This window comes from Neopsephotus bourkii, unplaced genomic scaffold (genome assembly GCF_033783945.1).
Source record: "Neopsephotus bourkii isolate Nb327-2 ecotype Australia unplaced genomic scaffold, CSIRO-AGI_Nbou_v1 NB_547, whole genome shotgun sequence".
Taxonomy (NCBI): Eukaryota; Metazoa; Chordata; class Aves; order Psittaciformes; family Psittacidae; genus Neopsephotus; species Neopsephotus bourkii.
The window spans coordinates 808,804-835,571 of NW_026901048.1; the positions used below are offsets into that span (position 1 = coordinate 808,804).

Here is a 26,768-nt window from a genome sequence, read left to right on the forward strand (position 1 = left end):
CTCGTTTGGTAAGGGGGAGTACGTGTTGCACACTCATGAGCTGCAGCAAATCAATGGATTCATCTGTGTTGAAGCAGACTGAAGGAAGATCAGAGCCTCTGTGAAATTTCCCTCCCTCTCCACTTGAGGAAAACAAATGGGATGAAGGTCAGTGAACAACCTTTGTGCTCAAACTGGTGAACATTCACCATCATGTTGTGAAGCCCATGTAAATGCTCTGAGACCAGTTCATGATCCCCTTACGGTATGTATGGCTATTGTGATCTGCATGTGCAAGTCACTTTCCAGTTTGGTGACAGAACTGAAGTTTCACTTCTCCTATGGAACCCTGTGCTGTTAAGTTTTAGCCCTGTTTCTGTATGTGCTGATGCTTAGAAAGCAACAATATTGCAGGCTCCAGTCACTATCTGTGGCTGGAACTTTCTTCAGGTACATACTGATAAAGACTGAGATTATCTTGCTTTTCAACATGCTCTTCAATGGTTAATTAATTAAGAGCACCTCTGTTAATGGTACAGCTTGGAGCCTGAATTGCAAATCTGCCGTGGCTCCAAGAAAACACGATTATCAGTATAGTGTAAGGAGACAGGGATGAAGTTTAGCTCTTTTAATTAATGCTGATTTCCCAGTGTATTTGTCTTATTTTGAGGTTGACTGGTGGGAAGAAGCGTTGTTTGTCTCCTGATGTTTCTGTATGATGTTTTGTCCACATTCCAGGAGCACTCATATAATGGAATAGTCATTAGGGTGCTGAAGAAAATGGCTCTCTTCCTGAATATGCCTATTTAATGCATAGACCGAGGCTTTTGTTAACTAAGTCCCATTCCAGGAGTGGATGACTGCTGCTGTCTGGAAGATTTTAGCCTTTCTTGTATCATAAGCCTGGAACTAACAATGGGGACATTTAGTATTTCTTTAGGCTAAGTTTGAAATGTGTGAAATTATTATCACCTCTACTTGAAATATAATGTTGGAAATAAGGGGAATTGCCCTTGATTCTTACAAACACATGAGGCAGAAATTAGAAAGAAGTAGCTGCAGCAGCAAAATATCCTTTATTTTTCTGAGCAATTAATGATTTAATGTGTGGATGAGGGAAAAAGTTGTACAATGACCTCTTCCTGCCAACAGCCCTAGTTAGATAAAGACATGTCTGATGTTACAAGATTACCTTGGGTCAGTGATTAAGAAATTGATGGGAGATACTATAAAAACATCTTAAAGTCTTTATTTGTCATCAGGAGCCATTTAGAAAGGTTACCTCTGGATTTTTTTTGTCTTGGGAAGGTATGTTTATGCCCATGCTTTGCTGGATTTGTCCTCAGCATTCTCTAGATCATATTCCTGCTCTTGGAGGGGTTTTACATTTTCAGTTCAGTTGCGTCATCTTAGAAAGGAAGGGACATGTTTTAAGTATTCTCATCAGGCTGCTAAGTCACAGCTAGAATAAAGGTTCACATTTTGGTTTTCTCCTTTACCTGAATAATTATCTTTGGTACCTCAATAACAAAAATAAAAGTCCTAGAGGTATGTCACCACAGAGTGCTGTTAAATGTGCCAACTCACACCTATTTTGCAGAAAGTTGCCTTTCAGAGAAAGATCTGTGAATATAAGTATTAGGGGGAATGGTGACTTTTCCCTAATGTCAGTCTCAACCCAAAATTAACAGGATTTGAATCCAGATGCATTTCAGGTATGTACAAAAACTCTCTTCTGTAAAATTGCAAGTACTCTAGGGCCAGCACATAACTGAGTGGACTGAAGATGAAGTTACGGTTTTAAAATCTGAGAACATTATGAGATGCAGTCCAGGAATCAAACCTCATGTGTGAATGCCACTGAAATCCAAAGTCCCAAGCAGCCAAAACATTGTTCAAATTCTTTTACAAAAGTCTAATGCTATCTAGCATATCAGAAAGCATAGCTGTATTCTCAGAGCAAGAGTGATCTGAGCGTGTGTCTTCCTGAAATGTCACTTAGTTGAAGGATTGCTGTAATTCTCTGCATAAGGGAAAACATTTTTTTTTTATTATTTTTTTTTCCTGCAATGTGCAGAACTCCCCTCTTTTTCTCACTAGAAAGGAGAAAAGTAACATCTCCTAGAACAACACTGCAACATGTTGTTTGCTATTTGCATGCTATAGCAGGCTGCTGTTGCTGGTGGGTCAGTGAGAGAATGTTGTCCAAGTGTCAGCTCGGTTGCAGTCATCAATTTTAGCTTTCTGATTCCATTTTGTCACGAGCACAAGACAGGGTTAGTGGACAGGGCAATACAATCACACCATGTATTGCTAAAATAATTAATTTGACAACAGTGTTGTGTCACTTTTTGGCTGTAATTACGAGCATGAGGAAATCAACAGGACCACGAAGCTGTCCGTTGGCTTTAGCACTGGATTTTTTAGGCAGTTAGCACAAAGGTAAAGACTCACATATACTGCAAAAATTCATCACCACTCCTATGCAACACCAAATCAGAGAAACTGTGATTCCACATCACATTTTTTAAAGCTAATGGAGGAAGGCGGCAGTGGTTATTCCAGGTTCTACTCTGTGTTAGATCAAATCCCTTATCTCTGGTTAACGTTGCACTCACTCCTCTCAATACGGTATTGCACAGCTTACAAGCACAGCTTTCTTTAGCAAGGAAGAAGCACGATACAGGTGAAGAGTGCCACCTAAAGGCAAAAATGCTGAAGGCTCCAACAGGGGGAAACTGGGGCCAATCCTTCAGCCTGTAATAATCTGCTTGCTGCATTTCTTCTCCAGCCAGACAGACCCTGGGCAATTTGCTGTGTACTTGATGGTCTGGAGCATTTATCAGACATAGCATAATTCTACATTTTTTTTAATTTTTCCTTCATTTTCCAATAACTTTTGTGTATGAATGTGTGTAAACAACTCTATGTAGCACTGGGGATGACAAGATGGTCAAATGAGTAGAATTGAGGGGTAGATAATGGTGGTGCTAAACCAGGTGGGGGTGTGAGTAGACTTGGCCATGATCAAGCTCTTCAAAACTAAACGGAGTCCTGGAAGTAAAGGGCCACAAAGAATTTAGGCAACTACCTTTCACGAATTTTCAATTGCCTGGTCTGTGTCAAGCTTGAAATTACATAGTGAAAACGTCTTCCAATAGAGAACACAATACTTCTTGCTTTGGAGACTGACAAGCCTTATGTCCAGTGTGGTGTTAACTGCCTTGTTATTCAGGAACAATCATAGAACCATTAAATAGTTTGGACTGAAGGGACCTTCAAGGGTCATCTAGTCCAGCCCCCTTCAACAGGAAGGGACATCTTCAACTAAGTCATGTTGTCCAGAATCCAATCCAACCTGACCTTGAATATTTACAGGGATGGAGCATCTACCACCTCTTAGGACAGCCATTCCAAAGTTTCGCCACTCTCATAGTAAAAATGTCTTCCTTATATCTAGTCTGAATATACCCTCTTTCAGTTTAAGACCATTATTGAAGGAAGCCCTACTAAAATGTTTGACCCCATCTTTCTTGTAGGCCCCCTTTAAGTACTGAAAGGCAACACTAAGGTCTGCCTGAAGTCTTATCTTCTACAGACTGAACAACCCTAACTCTCTCAGCCTTCCTTCATAGGAGATGTGTTCTATCCCTCTGAACATTTTCATGGCCCTCCTCTGGACCTGCTCCAGAAGGTCCTCCTGTGCTGAGGACTCCAGAGCTGGACGCACCTGGAATGCTCCAGGTGAGGTCTCACCAGTACCACCAAACTGCAGAGAGATCAACTTTGTCATAATATTAATTAGTCCTTATCTTTATAACAACTTCTGAAGTAGTGGAAACAGTTGGGAGTGGCAGACTGAAGCTGAAAGAAATCACACATGACTACTGTGAGTGATAGTACATTAGGCTAAACTTTCCTTTACATTTATGCAATTGAACCTCATGCTCCCACCCAGAGCAAACATTTGAACATTTTACAAAACATTCATCTTCCCAAGTGACACAGTTTGTATCTTCTGTTTTTAAGCTCTAGTGCACTTATTTATTAGGGGCTACTACATCAGCTCAGGAAATGAGCTCTCTTAAAGATAACAGCATTCGGTAATTATCACATCTCTCATTTCACCATGCCAGAGAAGCTCCATAAAATGATGATTACGTCCAAATTCCTACTACATTGCCTGCAAGAAGTGTATTACAACCAAATAAAAAAATGTTACTGAATCAACATTGAAATCTTGCTGTAAGGAGCTAATGATTTTGCACTTTATAGTGAAGTGCATGCAGGGAATTAATATTTTCATTGATTTGATGATGTAGGTGATATACAGTTAATATGCAGGGAACAGCTACATAATACAGTAAAAGCATGCATAAGCATTTTTTTTTCCTTCACAAAAGATCATTAAGTGGAGAGCAGTCAGAGCAATAACAACATAAATTAAATTGCAATTAATTCACCAAGCTAAATAGAAAATATTTCCTTACCAAATTTTTGTAAAACAAACGCCAGTAACACCTGTCTCAGGTCATGAGTTTCTGTCAGTTTTTTCTTCATGAATAAATTACCTGCTATGTGTGCTATGTGTGTGTAAGTCATATCACAGTGCTTAGTATGTTCAAAGGCTAGTTAGGAAACTAAATTACATTGTGTATAGGCAGCAGTTGATTTAAATTAATGTAGTGTTTGAGGGAAATATCCCTGGAAACATTTTGGCACTGTAGCTGCCTTTTTTTTTTTTTTGTTACAACACAACACTGAAATATGGCCATAGACTTGCCCCCAGCTCACTGCAATGCAGAGGATATTTATGTTCTCTTCCTTTCAGTCATCTAACTAGTAAGGATTACAGTGCACTGGATGTTTTTATGTTGAAAGAAAATAAAGCAGATGGTTAAGAATGTGGAACAATCGTATCAGCCAAGCTGTGTGAATAGCCAACACTGATGACCTGACACACTACCAGACTGCTGAGCAGCCGGTTGAAACAGCTCTAACACTGTAAGCAATTCAGATGTTAATGCTGTGTTCAGCATTTTGAACTGATGAATGAACACCTGACAGCCATGCTCATTACAGTCATCACTCTTTAGGAAATAACAAGTTTAATGAGCACCATAGCACAAAGTCATACTTGTTAATTGGAAATAGTCTCACTGTATGCAAATGGTTTAAATAACACCAAATCAGAACTTCACCTTCAGCCCAGGTCAGAAGTTGGTTCGATACCACCTGCTGTTGGACCATCAGGCTTTTGTAGGCTCATGTAAGACTGCCCTTGAGACACACACACACACACACGCACGAACATCAGAGTAGAGAAGAATGGAGAGGTGGGGATGTGTATTGTCCCATCATGTGAACACAGGCATGCTGCTTTTGCACTGCAGAGAGCAGTGAACTCCCCATCATTCCTCTCTGTGCCAGGAGGACTTCTTTTCTGCACAGTGTTCTGAAAGCAATTGTTGGTTTGGGTGTTGTGGCCTTTGATGTCAAAGAATTTGACTTGAAGGCTTTGCTTTGGTGCATGATGTTTTCCCTGAGGTTCAGTAATGAGATCTGGAATGTTTATTGTCACACAGGCTAAGAACTAGTCTTTGGTTTGCCTGTGGGAGGCCTCTTCTAACTAACTCACATAGCTCTGACCTACTCATACAGATAGTTTCAGACTTGAAAGACTAAGGCAGGTAGCTCCTAAGACTGGGAAAGACAATTACTATTCTTCAATTGAGCGTGACTTCAAATGGCAATTAAAAGAACCAGCGTGATGGTGATAAAGTATGGAAAGTGTACTTTTAACCTTTAAAGTACCCATTAAATTTTAAACCTTTCCCTCCATATTCTTGATGCACTCAAATCTCATCTTTCCCTTTCAGGACAAAAATGTTGTAGGACCAGAGTTCACTAGTGTGGTGCACTACAGTCTCCTTTTCATCTCAGCCATGGATGCCACAGCAGTGTAAAGTTAGGACTTTTGTGAGAAAGGGAGACAGAGGTACTCACTGCAGTCACTCCTGCACTGCAGGTCCCATGTATACATTCTTGTTTACTAACACAGGTCCAAGGTTGTTTCCCTCATTCAGGCAAAAACTCCTCCTTCACTGTCTTAAGAGGAGTTTTGGCTGAACAAGGTCAAAATCAAGGTCAAACCTTATATTTGGATGGAGGCAGAGAAAGAAACTATTTACCTGGTGAGACTAAATGTAATTATTTTCTGTAAAATAACTAAACAAATAGCAGCTCAAGTGGTTTTGGTTCATTTTCTTTTGTACCGATTATGAATGGTTTTGTTGTGGTGTGAGTAGTTAAATGCATGGCTTCTCTACAGCAGTGCAGTGTAAGAGTCTGAGAGCTCCATTCCCTTCACTGCTCTCTGAATTTCAACTCCAATCACCACCAGACTTTACAGAAAAGTATAATAATTTCAGGAAATTACTTACCTGTGTCTCCTATCTTGAACTAATTATATTTTTTTTAGAGGGAAGAACCAAAAAGACACTCAAGATTTTAAAGTTCCTCCATATCAAAAACTACTACATGTATGTGATTGAAAGTAAAAGCAAGTCTTTAAAATCAGATCCATAGTGTGGCCCGCTTCACAGATTTTCACCTCTCAAACCCTGATTTTCAAAACTAGTAGTATTACCAAATGCAGTGCACCCACACTTGGCAATTGCCCTCTGGAGAGCAGTGAAGCAAATAAAAAAAAACTTTGCCTTGCAATTTAGAGATACTGGATGTAGTTACTTTCTGTATTGTGGTAGTACTCTGGCTTGTGGTGGTACCCATTTGACATAGAATCATAGAATAGTTAGGGTTGGAAAGGACCTTAAGATCATCAAGTTCCAACCCCCCTGCCATGGGCAGGGACACCTCGCTCTAAACCATATTACCCAAGGTCTCATCCAACCTGGCCTTGAACACTGCCAGGGATGGAGCATTCACAACCTCCCTGGGCAACCTATTTCAGTGCCTCACCACGCTAACAGGAAAGAATTTCTTCCTTATATCCAATCTAAACTTCCCCTGTTTAAGTTTTAACCCATTACCCCTTGTCCTACCACTACAGTCCCTAATGAAGAGACCATCCCCAGCATCCCTATAGGCCCCCTTCAGATACTGGAAGGCTGCTATGAGGTCTCCATGCAGCCTTCTCCAGGCTGAACAGCCCCAGCTTTCTCAGCTGACATGATATAATACTTTCAGCCACTTCCTTGACAATAGAATTAAAGATTAAATAATATACTGAACTATAAAATAATCTACTGCCAGTGTTAATTCTGGTTTGTTTTTTTCCTAATACTTTGGTATTCAGGAACGGTATAAAAATGTTATCTATACTTATGCTAGTGCTTTGATTACAACTGTTTATCTAACAATTCAAATCCATTTACAACCACAGTGCTGAGGAAAAACCTTGGTATTCCTCCAGACATTGTCCATAAGCACATTTCATACAAAGCTGTAACCTTTACTCAATGAGAGATTGAATTAGAATGGAAATAAGGCACTCTGATTTAAAAAGAAAAAAAAAAGACAAAAACAAAATTGTGATTTTCTTGTTTTATCTTGGCTATTGGTTATCTTACAGTTTTGGTTAGGATCCTAGACATAAATTGTCTAACATTTCCAACAGTGTTCTGAACTTCCAACACCACCAGGATATTTCTTCTGAGCAATGAAAATTAAATCGAATTTTATGGAGGGAAATCTGAAACTCATATTTTACTAGATTTTTATAAAATCATTTTCACTTTTTTTTTTTTTTTTTTTTTTTAGTCAAGGACAGATCTATTTTCACAAACAGCACAGCCACGTGTACATAATTGTTTTAATAAATAACATTACATATATAGGTTCTTCAAAGTTGTCAGGTTGACAATTTTGTTCTCTGTAGTGTGGCCCTACAGATATGTTTCATCAGTTTCTGCCTTATGAGTGCTGCTATACACTGAAATTGGCCATTTCCATAAACGCTATGGCTCTTGTTACCTGTAGCACCACGTGATTCTTCACTTCTCTTAGTAGAAGCACTCAAATCAAGACTGGCCATCTGTGAGCATACCTTAAAAAAGTTGCAAATTCAGTTTCCTATGTTTGGAGCAGAACTTACCAGGATGGCTACACATGCGCAGAAAAACAATTTACTTTCTCTTCCTTACCTGTTTTTATCAGAAATAAGAGACCATCAAAGGTGTTGCAAATGATACTAAGATGTCCATTAAGGAACTTCTGTTATGCTGATGTTGCAATTTCTTTATTATCCTGCACACGACTTGAATTAAAATTTGCCTGGGCCTCCCTGCATTTAAGGATCTGTGAAGCTGGACATTAATTCACTATCAGCTATAAAAAGCATTTCTACAGAATGGAGAAATAGAGGTAAGAGATTTGTTATTAACTCATCTGTGAATGATAAAGTGTGCAGGAGATGGCAAGAGACAGAAGGAAAATCAATTACAAAGAAACTGAAAAGTGGTACAGAGAAAATACATTTATAGAAATATTTTGAAAAGGGCCTACAAGGATGTGGGAGAGGGACTCTTCATCAGGGACTGAAGCACTAGGACAAGGGGGAATGTGTTTAAACTTAAACAAGGAAAGTTCAGGTTAGATGTAAGGAAGAAGTTCTTTACTGTGAAGTTGGTGAGGCACTGGAACAGAGTGCCCAAAGAAGTGGTAAATTCTCCATTTCTGACCATGTTCAAGGCCAGGTTGGACAAAGCCTTGGACAAAATAGCCTAGTGTGGGGCATCCCAGTCCATGGCAAGGGGGTTGGAACTAGATGATCATAAGGACCTTTCCAACCATAATTATTCTATGATTCTATGACATAGCATTACAGGACCACAGATTTTGTGGAGAAATATGCTATTCCAGAAAGCTGTCTGTTCTGTTGTTTTGAAGGAGACAAAGCTTTTGGTCACAGCATCTCTACTAATGGTGTACCAGCTATGCCAAGAAGGTATTTACTTTAACAATGAAAAAAAATGCTCATCAGACTGCAGTTCCTTGTGTAAGGAATGCATTTCAGTTCTGCAGCATTGCTAAGATGACATTAACAAAACCAGCTGAGTTTCACATTTGTTTTCCTGAACATTTAAGTTTCTTGACTTAAAGTGTATGTGGAACAGTCTGTGGTTTACAGTAAAGAGTGTTTCTGGGACAGAAAATAGTATCTACAGTGTTAAGTCAGTTACAAGTAAGCAACACATTAAAATACCTGCTTCTGGATTACTGTTTTGTTAGTATTCTATAATAGCACTCCAGCAGTGCTGTAAAAAATACCTTCTGGACCCCTTCTTGGGTAATAATTAAACAACTAATGGTAACAAGGACTTTACTCTGAACTTTAAGCAGGTGTAGTTAATCTGTGCAGCTCCACTGACTTCAGTATATTTATGACAACATCAGTAAATAATCTTACTTGCAACATCTCTCTTCAGAGAAGCAGTGTTCTAAAGCAGAATAATTCTTGTTACGCTTTATATGCTTCCTTCCATATTTCACCATTGGAATTTTTAGAAAGAGATGAATGATACTGTTGCTGGAGTAGAGAAGTGCACTTAAACAGAAACTTCTTTAGGTATAAAATAAAGTGGATGCTATACCATTGGGGAAAGCAACTCCCAGCTGGAGCAGGACAGAAAAGAAAGAGATAAGCTAGTGTGTGGAAACATACAGGATGTTTCAAGTCAAAGGGTGAAACAAGCCTGTAGAGAATTACACACAATCAGCAAGTTTTAGTTGGGCACAGAAATGGCTAAGAAGGCAACCAAGAAAAAAGTCTTCTCATACCCACTCCTGGAGCAAGTGTTGTCATGCCACAGAATTCTAACTTCCCTGAATCTGGAAACACTTAGGAAAGCTGCAAGAAATGAGTGTGCATATAGGACTGTCAGGACAGAGTCTAAACACAGGATACCATCAGACAGGCAAGACAGAGATCACACTGTCACTTCAAGTGGGACATCAATTTTAAGTCAGTTAGTTATCTCCAGTGGAGTAACCATGTCAATTTACACTAGGGGAGAAGACTACAGGTGTCAGGATTATAACAGAAAACAGCTGTTCTTGGTTGGTGTTGGTCAAGAGGAAGTTAAAGTGTACAACTCAAATGACTGCTCATGTATATGATATTCTCTTTTTCTGAGTACCATTTAATGCATAGTGATCCTCAGAAGATTACAATTTAGGGCCCAACAAGCAAGAAAAACTTGTTTTTTTCTTAACTACAAGGTACGTGTGCTTTTAGCCCTGAATTTTGGATTGCCTGCTCATGGAAGAGCAACCACAGCATTTGACTTCGGTGTGAAGTCACTTTGTTTGCTAGAGTAATTCCAAAGACTGAATAAATAGCCAAACTTTGTTTTGAACAAATGTGAGCCATCCACAGGCTCATACTTATTACATGCACTATTGATCAGACTATTTAAATGATAAGTTTACAATTTACATGCAAAGGAATGATGAGTCAGAGGGCAAACTTCTCCAGCTAAAGACGTCAGAAACTTTTTGACTGATGAAGCTTCAATTCTCAGCCTTGTCCCGCTCACCAGGTAAGCTTCCTGAACATTGCTGACACAGACTAGCCTGCTGTCAGAAAGAGGATATATGAGTTATATTAAAATCAAGTAGTGCCTGTCTGTTTCTCTTTAAAAGAAAAGAAAGAAAAATGCCAATGTAATAATGAAATTTCTCAGGGTTATTTATATAAAATACTCTGTACATATTGGTATAAGGCAGCCATACCAGCAGTGAATACAACTCATACAGACTATTTTTAAAAATACTAATATATTTCCCCAGGGACTTGGGGGGGGGAAGGTCTTCAAATTTTCAGTGATATCCAAATAAATTCATTTTCCATAATTCACATTTTTGCTCCTACTCTTGCAAAGCCTAAAAATGTGATTATTTCCTCTGGTGGTTCCGTATCTAATGTATGCCTATGCTATCTAGGAATAATAAATTCATTCAGGTTAAAATAAGAAACTAAAAATATATTTTTTTCATACTTTGTTTCCTCTGTGTGCATAGTGTATGGGTAAGTTTGCTCATATAAATCTCTGGCTGATAAGCCTCAGAGACAATGGTTCTATTTAAAAGTTGTAAAGGAAATAATTGACACCAAATAGTTTCCTGTAATAGAAAAAAGACTTCTCTCCAAACGCACCCAGCTATGGGCTTGGGTCAGCATCTGATACTATAATACATACTAAATCCTCTTCCCCTAAGCTTCTTTTTAAACTGTCATACTACCCAGGTAGGTTAGTTATAAACTTGGTATCATTGCATCTGAGCGCGTTCCCCTGATTTATTATTTTTAAAACAGGAGATGAATAAAGAGTGCTAAACACCCTCTTAATTTTCTTTCACCATGTTTTTTTAATTCCTTTTTCTCCCTAACAGTTGCATGAAAGCTGGCCAGCTTCTGCTTCTGTCCATGAGGCTTTCAAGTCGAGTCTCCATGGGTTTTTAAGTTATAATAACTCCCTATATAAGTCTATATAAGTCTACTGATGGAGAAGGGTCAGCTTTTCCTTAACAAAATACAAAATTCAGTAAGAAGAAAATGTACTACTGTTCTGTTCCCAAGCCCAGAAATAGTCTGCTGTTCTTGAAGTTATCAAGGTACTTCTCTATGGATTTTTGGTACATGAGAGGAAAAAACAAAAAGTTGTAGATAAATATATGCCAATATTTTTTCTCTATAAATAATGGCAGTTTTTCAATTTTGATCTCATGTAGACCTACTATGAGATGTATCACAGGGGACTAAATGCTATCTGTAGTTGTGCAATAGTATAATCCAAGTAATAAGAGCACTCTGTAATGACAACCTCTATGCATTTTATTTTTTTCTCCAGCTTTAACTGGAAATGTGGTTATGATTTGCTGTCATGGCAGGCTGTATGATTTGAATATACCCCTTCAACATATTTTTCATTCATGATACCTATGCCTTCCCTAGGGCACTACTATTTTCTATTTCCACCCAATGGAATAAGTTAGAGAGATGTGGACAACAAATCCTAGCACAAGAAACAGAAAAATCACACATTTTCTGCTTAAATGGAAGTTAAACACTTTAAAAGCTTCTTTAACAACTATTATTTCAGAATTAGATTATTCTTCACATGAATGGCAACCAAAGACAGATAATGTCTCGTTAGTGGCTCTGTTTTCTCATCACTCAAATGTCATGGCACAGACTGTGCTGTGCAGACATACAGTAGACACTTGAATTAGTAGACTTTCTCATTCTTGATTGTACGTGTATCATGAATGTGCCTGACTCCAGAGCTGCTGCGAATGTAGCAGACAAGCACTGTGCCTCAAGCTTTGTTACCGAGTAAGAGTCTGTCTGACACTTCCTGACATGCTGCTCAGTCTCTTGCATCAACCCATGCTCTGACCCCAGTGACACAGCTCTGCTCTCCTGTCACAGGCTTCACACCCAGCTCTCCCATGAACATATCTCTCCATAGGCCACTGGCACACAACCAGCTCAGCCTCAGACACTCAAATTCCAGCTAAGTGCTCTGACCTCTGCAATGCATTTTTCATTAGCTATATATCTAGCCCCAGCAGCTTTTGCTTTCAATGAGCAATCTTTATATGGGGCTTTTCCTTACCTGTTCAGGGATACATACTGTCTCTGATGCATGATATGGGAACACTTGGTTGTTTTACTGGTGTACATCTGTGCTGCTGTTCATTGATGATACTGTACCATGGACTGCTCTGGGTCACTGGAGAAAGATGTATAAAGTCCTTGTGAATGTAATGATACTATGAAAAGGAAGGTACCAGTATATACTATTGCATTTGTCCACTCTGTATTGCTGTTTCTCGTATTGAAGGATTCAGCCATTGTTGCATGGTTAATGACAGTGATTGTAAATGACATTATAAGATGCATTCCATGAGTACAAACTAGTTGGACCATAATGAGTCATGTGATAAGTATACACGGTATGTTTTGTGCTTGGGTTCTTAAAAATGCAAGCTTCCAAACAATGAGAATAAGGTACAGTTTCTTTAATTTTTAGGTAGCACAAGCAAATTAGTGAAAGTAGTGTCAAGCCAAAGAGTTGTAACAATGGAAGTTACTCAAAAGATCAGAAGATTCTTACACTCTGACTGCACTTGTACACACTGAATTCTGATGCAAATGTAGCCTGAAATGCCCTGTAATTTCTAAACATGCTGAATAAAGATTTTATTTAAAAGCATAAATTAGTGGTTCCACCATGAGGAAGTATTTTACAAAGAAGCCCTTTGAAATTTAAATAAGATAGTCTTCTAACTAACAATCTCCACAGTTGCAAGGAGAAAGGGGCGTGTTTTAAATTCAGAATAGTACAGGACGTATTATGGAAGGTAGTGAAATTAAAATGAATAATTATTGCTATGTGTAGCCAGAAGAAAACCTTCCAGAGGTTAAGCAAGAGTCTGACTCCTCTGGCCTACCAGCTCTTCTGTAAGCAGACCACAGGACTGGAAGTCAACACTTCCCATGCTTTGCACGAAGTTTTCTGTGTAACCCTGAATACAGCAGGTCATGCTTCAGTTTTTCCTTCTTTGAAATGTGATTTAACATATCAGTACACTGACGTCCTTTGAAAGCTTCAAGAGGCAGGAGTAAAAAATGTCAAAATATTATCAGATATAGAATGACACATGAAAATATATAATTGAGATTATAAAGCCAGAATTGAAAATCCAGCATTTTATTAACACTTGACCCAAACTGTCAAGTGTTCCCTTTACAGTGCTTAAACAAATACCTTATTTTTAGAAGAGAGAAACTTTTCCAAGGGCATGTTCCTGTTACAAACTCTTTTCCATCTCTGCTTGTTCTTAAAGTAATTTATGGCCAGGGGATACTAAAGAAATTTCTTTTTTGGCTAATGACAGTTATAAATTCTGTTAAGACAACAGCAGCATAAAGAAGACTGTCTAACATACTGCTTCCTCTGCTTCATACTTCAAAAATAACTTCCAGTTAGATCAGTAAAACATTATTAGAACAAGTAATGTGGCACAGCTAAATAGCGTCAAAAATACTACATAATTATATTAATCAGTATAATTTTTTCTAATCACCAAAATAAATGTGAAAATTCATTCACATGTAATTCTGACAGAATCCAGGTAGAGTAGCTGTCCTATGTATAACTGAAGATGAAATTGACCAGAATAGTGGGATGCCACTTACTCTGTATAAGGTGTGCTATTCTTCAAAAGGGAGTATTTGTCAGTTTTTTAAAGACACTTGATTTAAAATCCATGAGACCAAAACTAATTTGTAATGAATTACAAAAGAAGGGCCATTACCATGAAAGTGTGTTGATAGCAAGCACTTAAAAAAACAAAGACCTGAAAAAATGCCTGCAAAAATATACCAGCATGTGCCATTACTGCAATAAAATTAAAAGTAACTCACTTCAGTGAGCGTAACTGTGTGAAAAGGCTGCAACTTCTGAGATGGAACTCCATCCCTTTAGTTTGACAAAATAAGCTTTGTTTGATTAGGTACAAAACTATAGCCAGATATCCCTGCACACTGCTTTTTAAAATCTCAGTTTTGTACAACAATTAAAAAAAAAAAATCCTTATTCCTACATAAGAACAAAGGGACATTTCTTAGGAACAAAGCAGCTTTTTGGTCAAGTTAATTCACAGCTTTTTATGGCAAATGTTAGTAGAAATGTAAATTACAGTAGTTTATAGATTAAGTAGGGGAAACAATAATTGTTCCTTACAGAGTCAGATTATGGTCACTATAACATTAATGTAAATCTGGAGTAATTGTGCAGATTTCTGTGTAATTACTCTTGATTTACTCTGATGGAACTTTTGTAGAGAATTATACCCTTAAGAGATATACAGACAGATAGAAGAGATTTTGGTAAAGATGGAAACAAATTCTGGCACCATTAGGGGAAATACAGTAGTTCTAAGGCACTAGATGCATTTTGTTATTTTTGTGTTCCTTTGACTCTTTGATAGTTCTTTTACTAGTTTTTATAGGGATTCTATTTTAATCCTGCGATTATGTCACTCTGTTTCCCTGGGGTCTTTCTTCAGCCATTTTTTTTTGCTAGTTGTTTCAAACATTTAATAATGCAACAGACATGTTTGCTTTATTGTCTCATATTACTACTTCTTCATCCATAGCTATTTTAACCTTTACCAAGATATTTCATCACCTGTAATGTCTGCCATCTCTTCATGTATGCTTTGCGTGCTAAAAAATGCAATGACCCAAGTTTTGTAGCTGAAACAATGGTACTGGGAATATAAAAACCATAAAGAAAATACTAAGCACAATTTCCAAGAACAGACAGTTAGTTACATGCTACAGCCAGTAGCAACAGAAACTCCAAAAAAATTCTCTTAGATGTCAACAAAGAGAAACAGTGGTAAAAAAGTTATGGAAAAAAAAAAGTTATGGAAAAGAAAAGTTAACTTGATTTGTATTTCTTTTACTGTTTTTTCTACCTTCTAAAGTACTACAATAAATATATTCAGTTCCCTTATCTTTCTATTAGGTTTAAGATCATACATTTGAATATTTGCTAGTCAAAAATAGCAAAATTGTGCAGTCCTTAAGGATAAGGATTAATTTAGCTTCCAGTCATTTCTATCACTTTAGAAAAGTGAGATTTGATTAAGCAGAAAAGGTTATGTGAGGAGCCTTAGGAAATTCAACAGTTCTGCAAGTGCAATAAAATAGTGCACAAGCTGTGGATGGTGGATCTATATGTTAGGTTGCTTGTCTGCAAACATTTGCTTACTGGAACTGTCATTATGTAACTTTCATTGCATGGACAGTAAAAACCAGAAATAAAGGATTACCCCCAAATTATAGAATTTAACAGTAGATAGCAGAATTTCTTGCTGACATACAAATATTAAAGATCACTGCAAAATGTAAAGCTGTCATTAGATCAAGTCAGAGGCTTCTCTATTTAAGGGAGCTATGAAGGTCATACTGCATTCAGCAGAAGCTGTTCTAGCAATTGCAAACAGACTATTGCTAAGCTGTGTTGCAGCAGCAGAGCAATGCATTCGTTGAAGATAAGCACAATGCTTTTAAATGTCAGGGAGCTATAAAAAAGAAATACCAAAAAATCCTGTCTGCCTGGCCTTTAAAATTTCATCAGATGAGTCATCAATTATGGAATTACAGAAACACTACAATCTGGGGGGGGGGGGGGCCCCCCCAATCTCCCTTCTCCATGCCCCCACCCTCAGCAACTTGTCTAGACTTTGGTCTGTCCCTCCACACAATCTAGCTGCTGTTGATGTGAGAGCCTTTTCTTCAAAACAGGCTGTAGTCTGGGACAGCCTTTGTGTATTTCTTAGCCTCAGTGACCCTTCATCTAATTTCAAATCTCAAATAAAATCAACTCCTTTTCTCCTCCTCTCCCTATACATTTTAATGTCTCTCTTCCGCTGCTTTAACTCTTGTCTGTAATATTCACAAACAAAACCTTCATTAAGATAGACTCCAAAGTTAAATGCCAGGGGAACCTGTTTGAACAAGTAGCTTCTGTCTGGGCAAGAGATTGTTCTCTACTGTATGTTTACTACTATTTCAACCAGTCTGGTTTTAAGTATCTAAAGCTAATTAGTTTCTGTAAATTAGACTTCCTTGAAGATTATCCTCAGGAGCTGTAAGTCTTGGTGTAAGAAATACTTTTCTAGTAAAATCTAGTTGTGTTTTTTTTTGTTTGGTTGGTTTTTTTTGTTTGTTGTTTTTTTGTTGTTGTTGGGTTTTTTTGGTAGATTTTTTTTGCTTGTTTGTGTTTCTGTTTTACGTAGTACGTATGACTATACTTCCAAACACGTTTCAGGTCTCTTTGCTACGTACCTATACAAAGCCAAGAAGCACACTTTAAACCTGACATTAATCTACCAAATGGATTTTATTGGAGATGGAGACCAAAAATACTTGCTTCTTCTCAGTTGATGATAAGGCATTCAGCCTCTTCAAGTGTAGGCAGAGTTCTCCCTGTCCCTTGATTGTCATTTATCCAAAGAGCATATAATGGCTAATAGTTCTAAAGGGATTTGTGAATTAAGCTGCCAAACTTCAGACACCTCTTATTGTGCCCCTTTTGAAAGTAAGGTCCCAGTTTGGGCACCACAACTGAGACGCCCAAAATTAATTGTTGCTTTTGAAAATCCCAGACAATCCTTGTACGAAATCTTAATTTCTCAGAGATTTAATCTTTGTGGTAGCTATTTCTCTTTGCTGCTTCTTTCTGAGAAACAAATGTAACCTACTTAGGATCTCTTAGATGACACCTAATGACCTAATATTCTAACTCAAAAAGAAGGTGCTTTGCAGGCCAAGTTGTGTGTGAATATTGCATATGATGCAGCTATGTTGGGCTTTTTAGTTCTTTCCCTTTTTTATGGTTTTCCTTAGCCACAGAGTGTGATTAGGCAGACAGCCTTCCTCTGTTGTGACCTTGACATGTACATTGTAGAGTGCCACACAATTTTTGATTCTTCAGTTACCCATAAGCATGAGATTAAGTGAGAGTTATAGTTTATGTAGAGGTTTTATTCTCAAATGCAGTCAAGTTATGGCCAGACATGCATCCCAGACCAGGAACTTGAAGGTGCTCTTGAATCTCCCAGTTTAGACCCAGATAGATAGCGTAACACCTGTCTACTAAAGAAGTTTTAACAAGAACGGTAGATAATGTGATTTAGCTTCCCCCTTATCCCCCCATAAGCAAAGTTGCACTACAGCAAGCAAAATCTATGGGTAAATGATGCAAGATTTTGATGGTAGAGTAACTGAAGTATATTTATTTTCCAGACACTCTCTGAGGGGAAGATTTAAAGCTTGAAGTCTGGTTGGCATGGAAAATTCCTCTGAAGAGCTAAGGGAAAAGTTGCACTTGGGAATATATTAAGTACTGGCATGTCTGTCTTTGCAGTACATGTGTGTTGCGTTCATGACAAATGGCAGAAGCACCACCCTGACAAATGCCATTTCTTTTTTTCCACAGTGGAGGTAGACCAAGGCAGCAGTCCTTGTGCACAATGTGTTATGTCTTTTTTTTAGTCAATGATGTAAGAAATTTCAAAAGTTATGACCGTGTTTTTATATATTTGCATGCCTGTAAAGTGCACAGTAGGTGAAGATGGAAATTGTATTTTTCATTGATCCTAAGCTCCATGTTTCCTGCTGAAGGTATTTAATAAAAAAAATAAAATCAAATCAAATAGTATAATGATATAATTGCCAAGGCATTCACATACATTTACAAAGCTAAGGAAGATGCTGTCCCATACAGTTGCTTATTAGTAGAATGAAGAACAAAGAACTAAATCTTTTTTAGATGCAAGTAAATTACAATCAAATTTACAGTCTTTTAAGAAAGATGAGTTTTTTGGGAGGAGAATTCTATATTCAGAGGCATATTCTAACACAAGAATTGCCTTATAGGTAGGTTGGGTTATAACATATCTCTAAGTCCTGTTTTACTCATTCTGTTTACTTGAATTAATGATGTATCTTTGCAAAACCCCCCATATTTCTATAGGGACTTCTTCTATGCTCCATCTTCAAATACACTAAATAAAATAGAATATGTAGTAACATGGGTGATAGCAATTATAAATTGACCTGAGGCATGGAAACCAAGTTGTAGGATAAAACCTATTACATAAACATCCATAAAAGTATTATTTCAGTAAGACACTAACCTGTAGAAAAAGACCATGGGCCCTTGCTGTGGAATGTATAAATGTACAGAGACCAAAAAGCTTTTTGGAAATAGCAATACATTCAGTTCACCTTAAAAAGTAAGTAGATAGTTATCAACTTAAGGAACTTGTATTACAAGAAAATAGTATTTAAATTACATAACTAACAATGTCTCAGATTACTGTAGCCTCTTAAAATGTTAATTAGTTCTACTACTCATCTTTATTTTTGTTATGACTTTCACAAAGTCACTGACAGTATTACTTATGGCAGACTCACTTTCATGTTGAGCCCTTAGTACTTTCGTTAGTACAAGCGAACTGGTATTTAGTTTATGGGGCAGTTACAGCCAAGCATTTCCTATTTATTCTAAAGCAACTGTTTCCACACACAGGCATACAAAAATATTCATTTTTTAAATAGAAAAGATTCTTCTTGTCTATCCTTCTGAAAAAAGCTATTTTCACATAGCTTGAATTTCAGGCCTCATCTCTGTGACAGTGTTCTTTGTAACTAAGAGTAATTTTCCTACCCTGTAACTACTTTCTTTCACAGCCAGTCTAAAAAAAAACGGTTGTATTTGAAAACTTTGCGCAAGTTTGCTTTGTGCAAATTTGGGGATTTTTTTTTCTTTGAGTTTTTTTTCCCCCCAATCGATGTAGCAGTGGTTGGCTAGTGATGGGAAATGAAACGTCTGTCCATGGATGGCTCCCCAGCTTCCCCATCCCTTCAGGAGCTTCCAAGACGGGAAACTGTACCTAACTACTGTAGCAGAGACCCATGACTCCCAGTTTAAGCGCCACGTACTGGGAGCAGCCAGAAGATCATCCGCCTTCGGGGCCAAGAACAGGCTGCCGTTATCAACGAATAGCTTATGCCCAAGTCACCTTCGAGCTCCGGCCGTACGCTGAGAGCGCGAAGGGGCCGGGCCCGGGCGGGGCTGGGCCTGTGTCAGCAGCTTCCCCGCCGCCTCGGGGGCGTGAGGAAGGGAGTGGCTGTGGGGTGGAGGGCGGCTGCGTGACCGCCTCCCCGCGTTGCTGGCGGCCCTGAGGGGGCAGCGGCCGCCGGAGCCGAGTGCGGAGCAGGGGAGCCGGGCCGCGCCGCGGTGGTGGGTCCCCGGGTCGGCGCAAGGCCGCTGGCGACGGGCCGGCCGGGCACATGGGCAGGGAGGAAAGGAGATAAGGAGGGAGGGAGCCGCGGGGCGGGGAATACCGCGCCGCCGTTCCCGCCCCCTCCGCGCCGGAGCTGGCGACTGGTGCGGGAGGAGATGCTGCTCCGCTCTTACTCCCTCTCTGTTCTCCCTTACAGGCGCCGACTACAACAATACGCGAGCCCTGCTGCGGGGAAGAGCGAAGATCTAGGCTCTTCGGTGCCATCACAACCCTGCATGCGCGAACGGCGTCTCCAGGCTGGTCGGTAGGTCCGCGGCTGCCCGGGACGCTCTCCCCTGCTCGCCGGGGAGCCTTTCGCGGCCACTCTGGAGGTGCGTGGCCGTTGCGGGGCGAAAAGGCCGGAGGGGAGGGGGTCCCTCAGGCGGGCGACTCTTGGTGAGCATTTAATGGTGTGGGGCAGCGGCGGTGCCGTCGCCGCCAGGTGAGCGGGCTGTTGAGGGGAGGGCAGGTTTCGCCCCCAACTCCCCCCGTCCCCGAGGGGTGAGGGCAGGGTGAAGTACGGGGAAGGGTAGCGGCCCTGTCCGCGGAGCGCGGGAGGAGGAAAAGAGAGGCCGCACAAAGCTTGGCGGAGGGTGTTGGTTCTCCCCCTGGACTTCCTGCCCCGGTCGCCTTTGGGGTTGAGCTGAGCGTTCAGTAACTGCAGTGCACGCGTGGGGGTTTGCGTGTGCCGGCGGCCGAGGGCTCGTTTTTGCTTTCGCAATCCAAACAAAGCAAACTCCCTGCCCCCGAACTGCTTAACAGAGGGAAACTTTTTGCCTTATTAACGTTTTTGAAGGAACAGAAACGAAGTATAAATCTGTTGGCTGGTGATGAGAAATAGCGTAGGTTTCATTGGCTTTCTATCTCTAGCAATCGACACCTCCGCAGACCGCAGGATAATCTCTCTCATATTCTAGATTGTGTCATTCTCTTTAAATTGCATGTTTAAAACAACAAAGGCAGTGACTTCATAGGGAACCGCCAAGAGCTGCTCTGTACCCCTCCTGTTTATTGGGGAAACATTTGGGAACCGGTTTGGTTTTGTAGGTAGGATCAGAAGTGAATGTAGGACATGAAGACTAAAAAGTTGTTTGCAGGTAATCTGTGTCTAGCCATCTTATTAAGGTGTGAGTTTTGGAGAAGGGAATATGAAAGTCTTTGCATGTGGAACTAGCTGGGGCAGTAACTGTGATCAGTTCACGAAGGCTTTTCAGTGGGAAGAGGACATGGTTTATGAAACTACAGTGAAACTGGGTCAGAATATGCAGCCTTTCTCCTGGGGGCAGAACCTCATGTGAGAAAGCTGTCACTGTGTATGTTCCTGGCTGCCTTGACTCCCAGTTCTTTCGTTTGGGCTCAGGCTAGTGAAGCAATGACATTTTTATACCTGAAATAATGACTCCAGACCAGGACTACTTTCTGTGTTCAAATTATGCATCAGGCCCCTTACTGATACTCTTGTCTGAGCAAGTGTGTCTTTGGATGACCAGAAATACATTCTAAAGATATTTCTGCAAGAGTTAGAATCAACCAGGATCAAGACACAAAGAGGAAAACAAATAATTCCGTTCTTGTGCAAGAAATACTGATGGGAAAAGAATGAATCTAGTCTTAGAATCTTTTGGTAGTGCAGTTACAACAGAATTTGCTACCACTCCTTGTGCTATCAAATGTACCTATCTGTTCAGCTTTCACATTTGGCATATGTACTTTGTCAGAAGTGTCTCTTTTATCTGCCAACAAGCATGTCTTTCCATAAACAGTTTTTGAATGTAAGCAATAATTTAAGGAAAGAAAAGAATCACAGCAAGAGATAGAAAAACCTACAGTCTAACTTTTTAAGATGTCTTTATTGCTTGTTTTTAACTGAACAGTCCTGTGTGATGACTGGAAAAGCACGTAGCATATTCTTTCCATAATGGGACTTTTTTTTTTTTCTTTTTCTTTTGCTGGTGCATGATAAAGTTGAACCTTCTTCAGATGAGGGGTTTTGTATTATTTTCTATTCATTGTGTTTTGTTTTTTTGCTTGTTTGTTTGTTAAATGTTGGATAGAAGTTAATACTGTTGAATATACCAGATGTAAAAAGATACAGGCTGTATCACAAGGTATTGTTACAATGACTTAATTAAAAAATCAGTCTTTTTGTCCTGAGACTGTTGTTTACTGGACCTGGAGGCTGTGGCAGCCCCAGACTTGAGGAGACTTGAGTGGATGGAGAAGCATGCATGAAGCAAAGAAGTATCTGTGGGAGAAGGATGGGCTCAATGCTAAGGGATAAGTGAGTGCACAGCACATATTTTCACCAGGGTAAGAGTGTATGGAGAGGATGCAACCTAGTAATGTATTCACAGCTTCACAGGCCTTTGAAAGTTTAAAATGGGCTGTGATAGGGATGAGTGGTAAATAACCATTGTAGCTGGTCATCTTGAGCCTGTGATAACTTGTGCACAGCATTTTCATTTCAAATGCCTTAAAGGGAAGTAGTGAAGAAGGCTAGGAAAGGAAGGAGATACATTCTTGCAGGTGGGAAGTTACCAGGGCGCAAATATGTTTTCCTGTTCTAGTGGAAGGGAAGGTGCTCTCTTTCTTGGCTTTTTTTTTCCCTTTATGGTGGGTTTATTTCAGCCATGTGGTTCTTATAGAGTAAGTATCATAGTGAAAGACTGCAAGTTAAAATGAAGTCTTTTTATCTGTTTACTTTTTAAAGAGTACAGCGAAGCAATTATTTTCACTTTTATATGTGGAACAGGCATTATTTGGCACATAGCTATTTTCCTCCCAACTGAATGCAGGTATGAACAATAATAATTAGCAGTTGTATAGTACAATAAATCTTCAAAGTACTCTCAAATCTTAATCAGCAAACCTTAATAGCATGCTATTCCTGCAAGAGGTAAGTAATTAGGCAGATAAAATGAGAGTGGGCAGACTCTTAAATGGAGTTTATTGATGAAGTGCCAGTCAGTTGGACAAAGCTGCTCTTTATCACGGAAGTCACTGAATACTGGTACATGTTAAATGTCTTCAAATATTTATATATTGAAATACGTGACAATGTGGCCTAAAGGGCCTGTTTAATATAGGCATCTTCTTGTTCTAAGTTCTTCACAGTTGAGAAGACCTTACACTCAAGAGTCTCTTTAGTGGTTGTTTCAAAGCACTTGTCAAGACTTTCTAACTTGCATGGGAGTAAGGTCAGCTCTTTAAGGGGGGTGATTTTCTTTTGAAGAGCTTTCGAGTTTACTCATGCAACAGGCCTAGAACCTTTAGTCCATTGGTGATGCTGGTAAAAGTCAAAGTGATTTTTCAAGGAGACTTTTAAACCTAAGAACATGTTAATATTGGTTTGGCTGCCACATTTTGGACGTGTGAGAGGGAGCGTTGATTAGCAGCCCAATGCTCTGTTACTGACCCTTTGTTTTCTTCACTTGCAGAAAAATAGCACAGAATTTTATGGTTTTAAAATGAGCTAGTTAGTGAGACAGACTGAAAAGCAAGTCTTGGGGTAGTGTGTCATGGTGCAGAAAATATTTGTAAGCAGTTACCTTGAGCTGTGCTTACCATGGGGCAAGCATGGATGGAAAGCTATGAATACCAGAGTAAATTAATGTTGTATGTCTCCAGTTAACTATTAATGAAATCTGTGCATGTGTAAAGAAGGGTGGAACTTCTGAAAGAAGTGTTTCCCAGCCCCACCTCCTCCTGAAGTGAAGGAAGCTGGCATTTACAGGTGGGAAGGGCTGAAGACTCTTTGGTGCCGTTTTTATTTTGTCCGGGCTTCTCTTTCTCCTATGCCAGTTAAAGACCTGGTGAGCAACTAGGCATATTCTTTGTGCATCATTATCTATTAAAATATTGTCATAAAAGGCAGTGAATTTAGTAGGCTGCCTTGGGACAATGATACATGTTATGAGTTTAAAATCCACTGCCAGGATAGAGATCTGCCCCAGTTAGCTTATGAAACTCCATAAGAAGAATAGCAGAGGTGAGAAGGCTTTGTTCTTAGGGTTTCATCTGTTGTTCTTTATCTTTTATGTGTAAATTTAATATGCCACAGAAATGTCTGCTAGTAATATGTCAAAAATTAAAGGAGACCCAGTATTAAAACTGCTGATTTCTGATTGATGTTATTTATAGGGAATACTGTAGTTTTGTAGGATGTTGAGTGTTATTAAGGATTTGTAGATGATGGGGTAATGAGCTGCTGTGTCAGCTCATTGTTCCTGCTTCAAACAGTCTGTCATTAGCTGAGATGGGGCTCTTGGAAATAAAGCTTCCTTCTCTTTTCCAATTTCGTGGCTAGAAGTAAAGCACAGGGAGAAGAATTGAAAGACTTAAAAACAATGAAAGTTTAAGTGCTCAAGTTTGGAATTGAACACAAACCTGTTTGTGAACTAATCTGATGCTGTTGAAAACCACATTGCTTTTTTCAGTAGGCCTGAAAAGACGTTCAATTTATGTGTGCTTATGCTTTGTCAGAGGAAGGACAAGTTTTCTGGGATCTTCTCACAGCTCTGGATAATGATTATTTTTTGTTTGTTTCTTGCAAATTGTCTTAATAAAGAACATTTGTCTGTATGGGAGAGATATAGAAAGGAATTTCCTATAGAGTTTGTTGAAATATTTGGAAGTGAGTCTGGAAATGGTTTTTATATGGTGTCGACATCTTTTGTAACTGAGTATTTGTATGTAGTTAGGTACTTGGTTTCAGGCACATGTGCAGAAATGTCATAACTGAACTCTGTTATATTTAGGAAAAAAAAATCCTGTGCTGAAGGGCTACTTGGGTGACTTTTCTTGAATAATAACATTGCGGGTGATCTGTTTTTGTGCTGTAAGGGTGAAATTGATGCTGAGGTCAACAGAAAACATTTCTGTTTATTTCTCAAGTAAAAACTTGAGCAGAGGCTCTTTCCCATGACACATTTTTGTGAAATCCAGTCTTGTTTCTTGCTCTGTAATTTGTTGAGGGGAGAAGGCTATTAGATCATACAGATTCCTCGCTGTTTTAAAGGTACAATGTGCTTTTCATCATAATGAATGCCGGACTTTTATTGGATAAATAGTGGAAACACCAGGTTCACCTGTGTTTCATATACAGTATTAAAACAGCTGTAAAAGCGTTTTGACTACAGTTTTTTATATACGTATGTAGGTGCAGCTGATGTTCTCTAGCAGCCAGATGACAGTAGTCTTCCTAGCAGGTTCCAGGATATCCGGAATCTTATCACCACTGCTGTGTGCTGTATGAAAGTAACGATACTAGTTCACTGCAATAGCATGGTTACGCCAATGTATTAGAAATTGTTGCATTCTCTATTGACTTCAGTCTATTTTGGAACAACAATTCAGAGTTGTTAATGTAAATAGTGTAATAAAGTTGCATGTTTGGAGATGTAAGCTTCTCTGAGTCTCATGTCCATTCTGCAGTCTGTCTTTATTCATGTAATAGCTGGTTTTGTACTCAGGTAGTGGACAGGCCCTTAAGACCTGTTACAGAAACTCCCCAAGGACTGAGTCCAAAGGCTTTCTAAGTTGTTACTGAGTAGGGGCAGAGCATGGCTTATCTCATTATCTCAAGGGCTATAGACACTCTCATTTGCAGCTCTCTGTGCAGGGGAATTGGTTCCCAGTGATTAATTTTATGTTTCATATTAGGATTTTTCCCTTTTTAATATTAATTTATTTAGCATCTCTATAGCGTGTAGATTGGCTACTGTATTTTCAGGTTTTCAGACAGAGGTGAGTGGCTATAAGGAGGGCATAAAAAAACCCAATAAACCTGTGAAGCTGGTGGTTCCAGGGCTTTGTTAAGATCACCAAGGGAAGGTAATAAGACTTGTAAAGCCACATCTGCTGCGCAGCAGGTATTCATAGAGCCTGTAGAAAACATCTTTTGAAATATTAACTATACAATTTTAAACCTGTAAGCTGCTTTATTTGGTGTTAAATGTATTCCACCGTTCTCAATGGACCTGTTGACTTTTTCTGCTAACCACTTCTGTGTATGATAATTTGAAAAGATTAAATGGACTGAAGAGGAGGCTAAATTAGTTTGAAACTTTAAAGGTTAGAAATAGTTGTACTTGCTGGCAAAGTCATGCCTGGTTTAAATGATGAACGATTTGGACTTGCACATTGTGAGAGGCTCTCACAATAGTGGTGTGGAAAAAAATGGAATATTTAGATGTTTATCAATGTCATAAGTAAAAAGTAAAACTCATCAGAGGAAAGTAGGTAGAAAATTTATATAGAGTATCAGTTCTGTAGAAAAACTTATGGATTCTTCTTCTCTTGTCAAAATGCATCAAGGGCAACAGTTTTACTGATTTTGCCCGTTTCTCTTTGCATAATTTAGTGTTTCAGCGAAGAGAAAAGTTAGAGAAGGTAAAGGGAGCAGATGTTTTGCATTCTAGTATCTTTACTGTAAAATCAGTAAGTGGAAAATCATTTCCTAGTGCTTAGGGTTATGGTCAGTGAAATAATAGTTTGCTTTTAACAAGTCAGTACAAAGCTTTATTTGCCTTCAATGAATTAACTTGGGAGTGTGAATTCCAGGAAACCAAGTGGTCGATACGGTGGTACAAGTGCTACTTTTTTTCTTTGCTTTTTCATTTCAGTGAGTAGCAGCCCATGTGTTACTTTGAGAGACATCTCTGTAGTATGCGGTGCTGACTGGACAATTGTGTGGTTGGGTTTATGCAGAATTATCCCTCCAGCAGCCTAATTAAAGACTATATGTAACTTCCTTAAATGGTATGTTTCAACAGGTGGTAAATACCGTTTTTTCCTTCAGAAGTTTTGTTACGGTATTTCTTTCAGTTGCTTTAGTCTGGTATAACTGTTTTCCAGTGATTGAGGTCCATATTTCATTTGTTCTTCAGAAGCCAGGT

The 26,768-nt window shown here is 39.1% G+C and overlaps 1 protein-coding gene across 1 annotated transcript in view; it reads left to right on the top strand.

The window, feature by feature from the left end:
- The first annotated feature begins 20,118 nt into the window (after positions 1-20,118).
- The window catches only part of PTPN13 (protein tyrosine phosphatase non-receptor type 13), a 120,597-nt gene continuing 113,947 nt past the window's right edge, over positions 20,119-26,768 (top strand). Inside the window, exon 1 of the mRNA XM_061350944.1 lies at positions 20,119-20,137. The gene's annotated coding sequence lies outside the window, so the exon portion shown is untranslated. The remainder of the gene's footprint in view (positions 20,138-26,768) is intronic.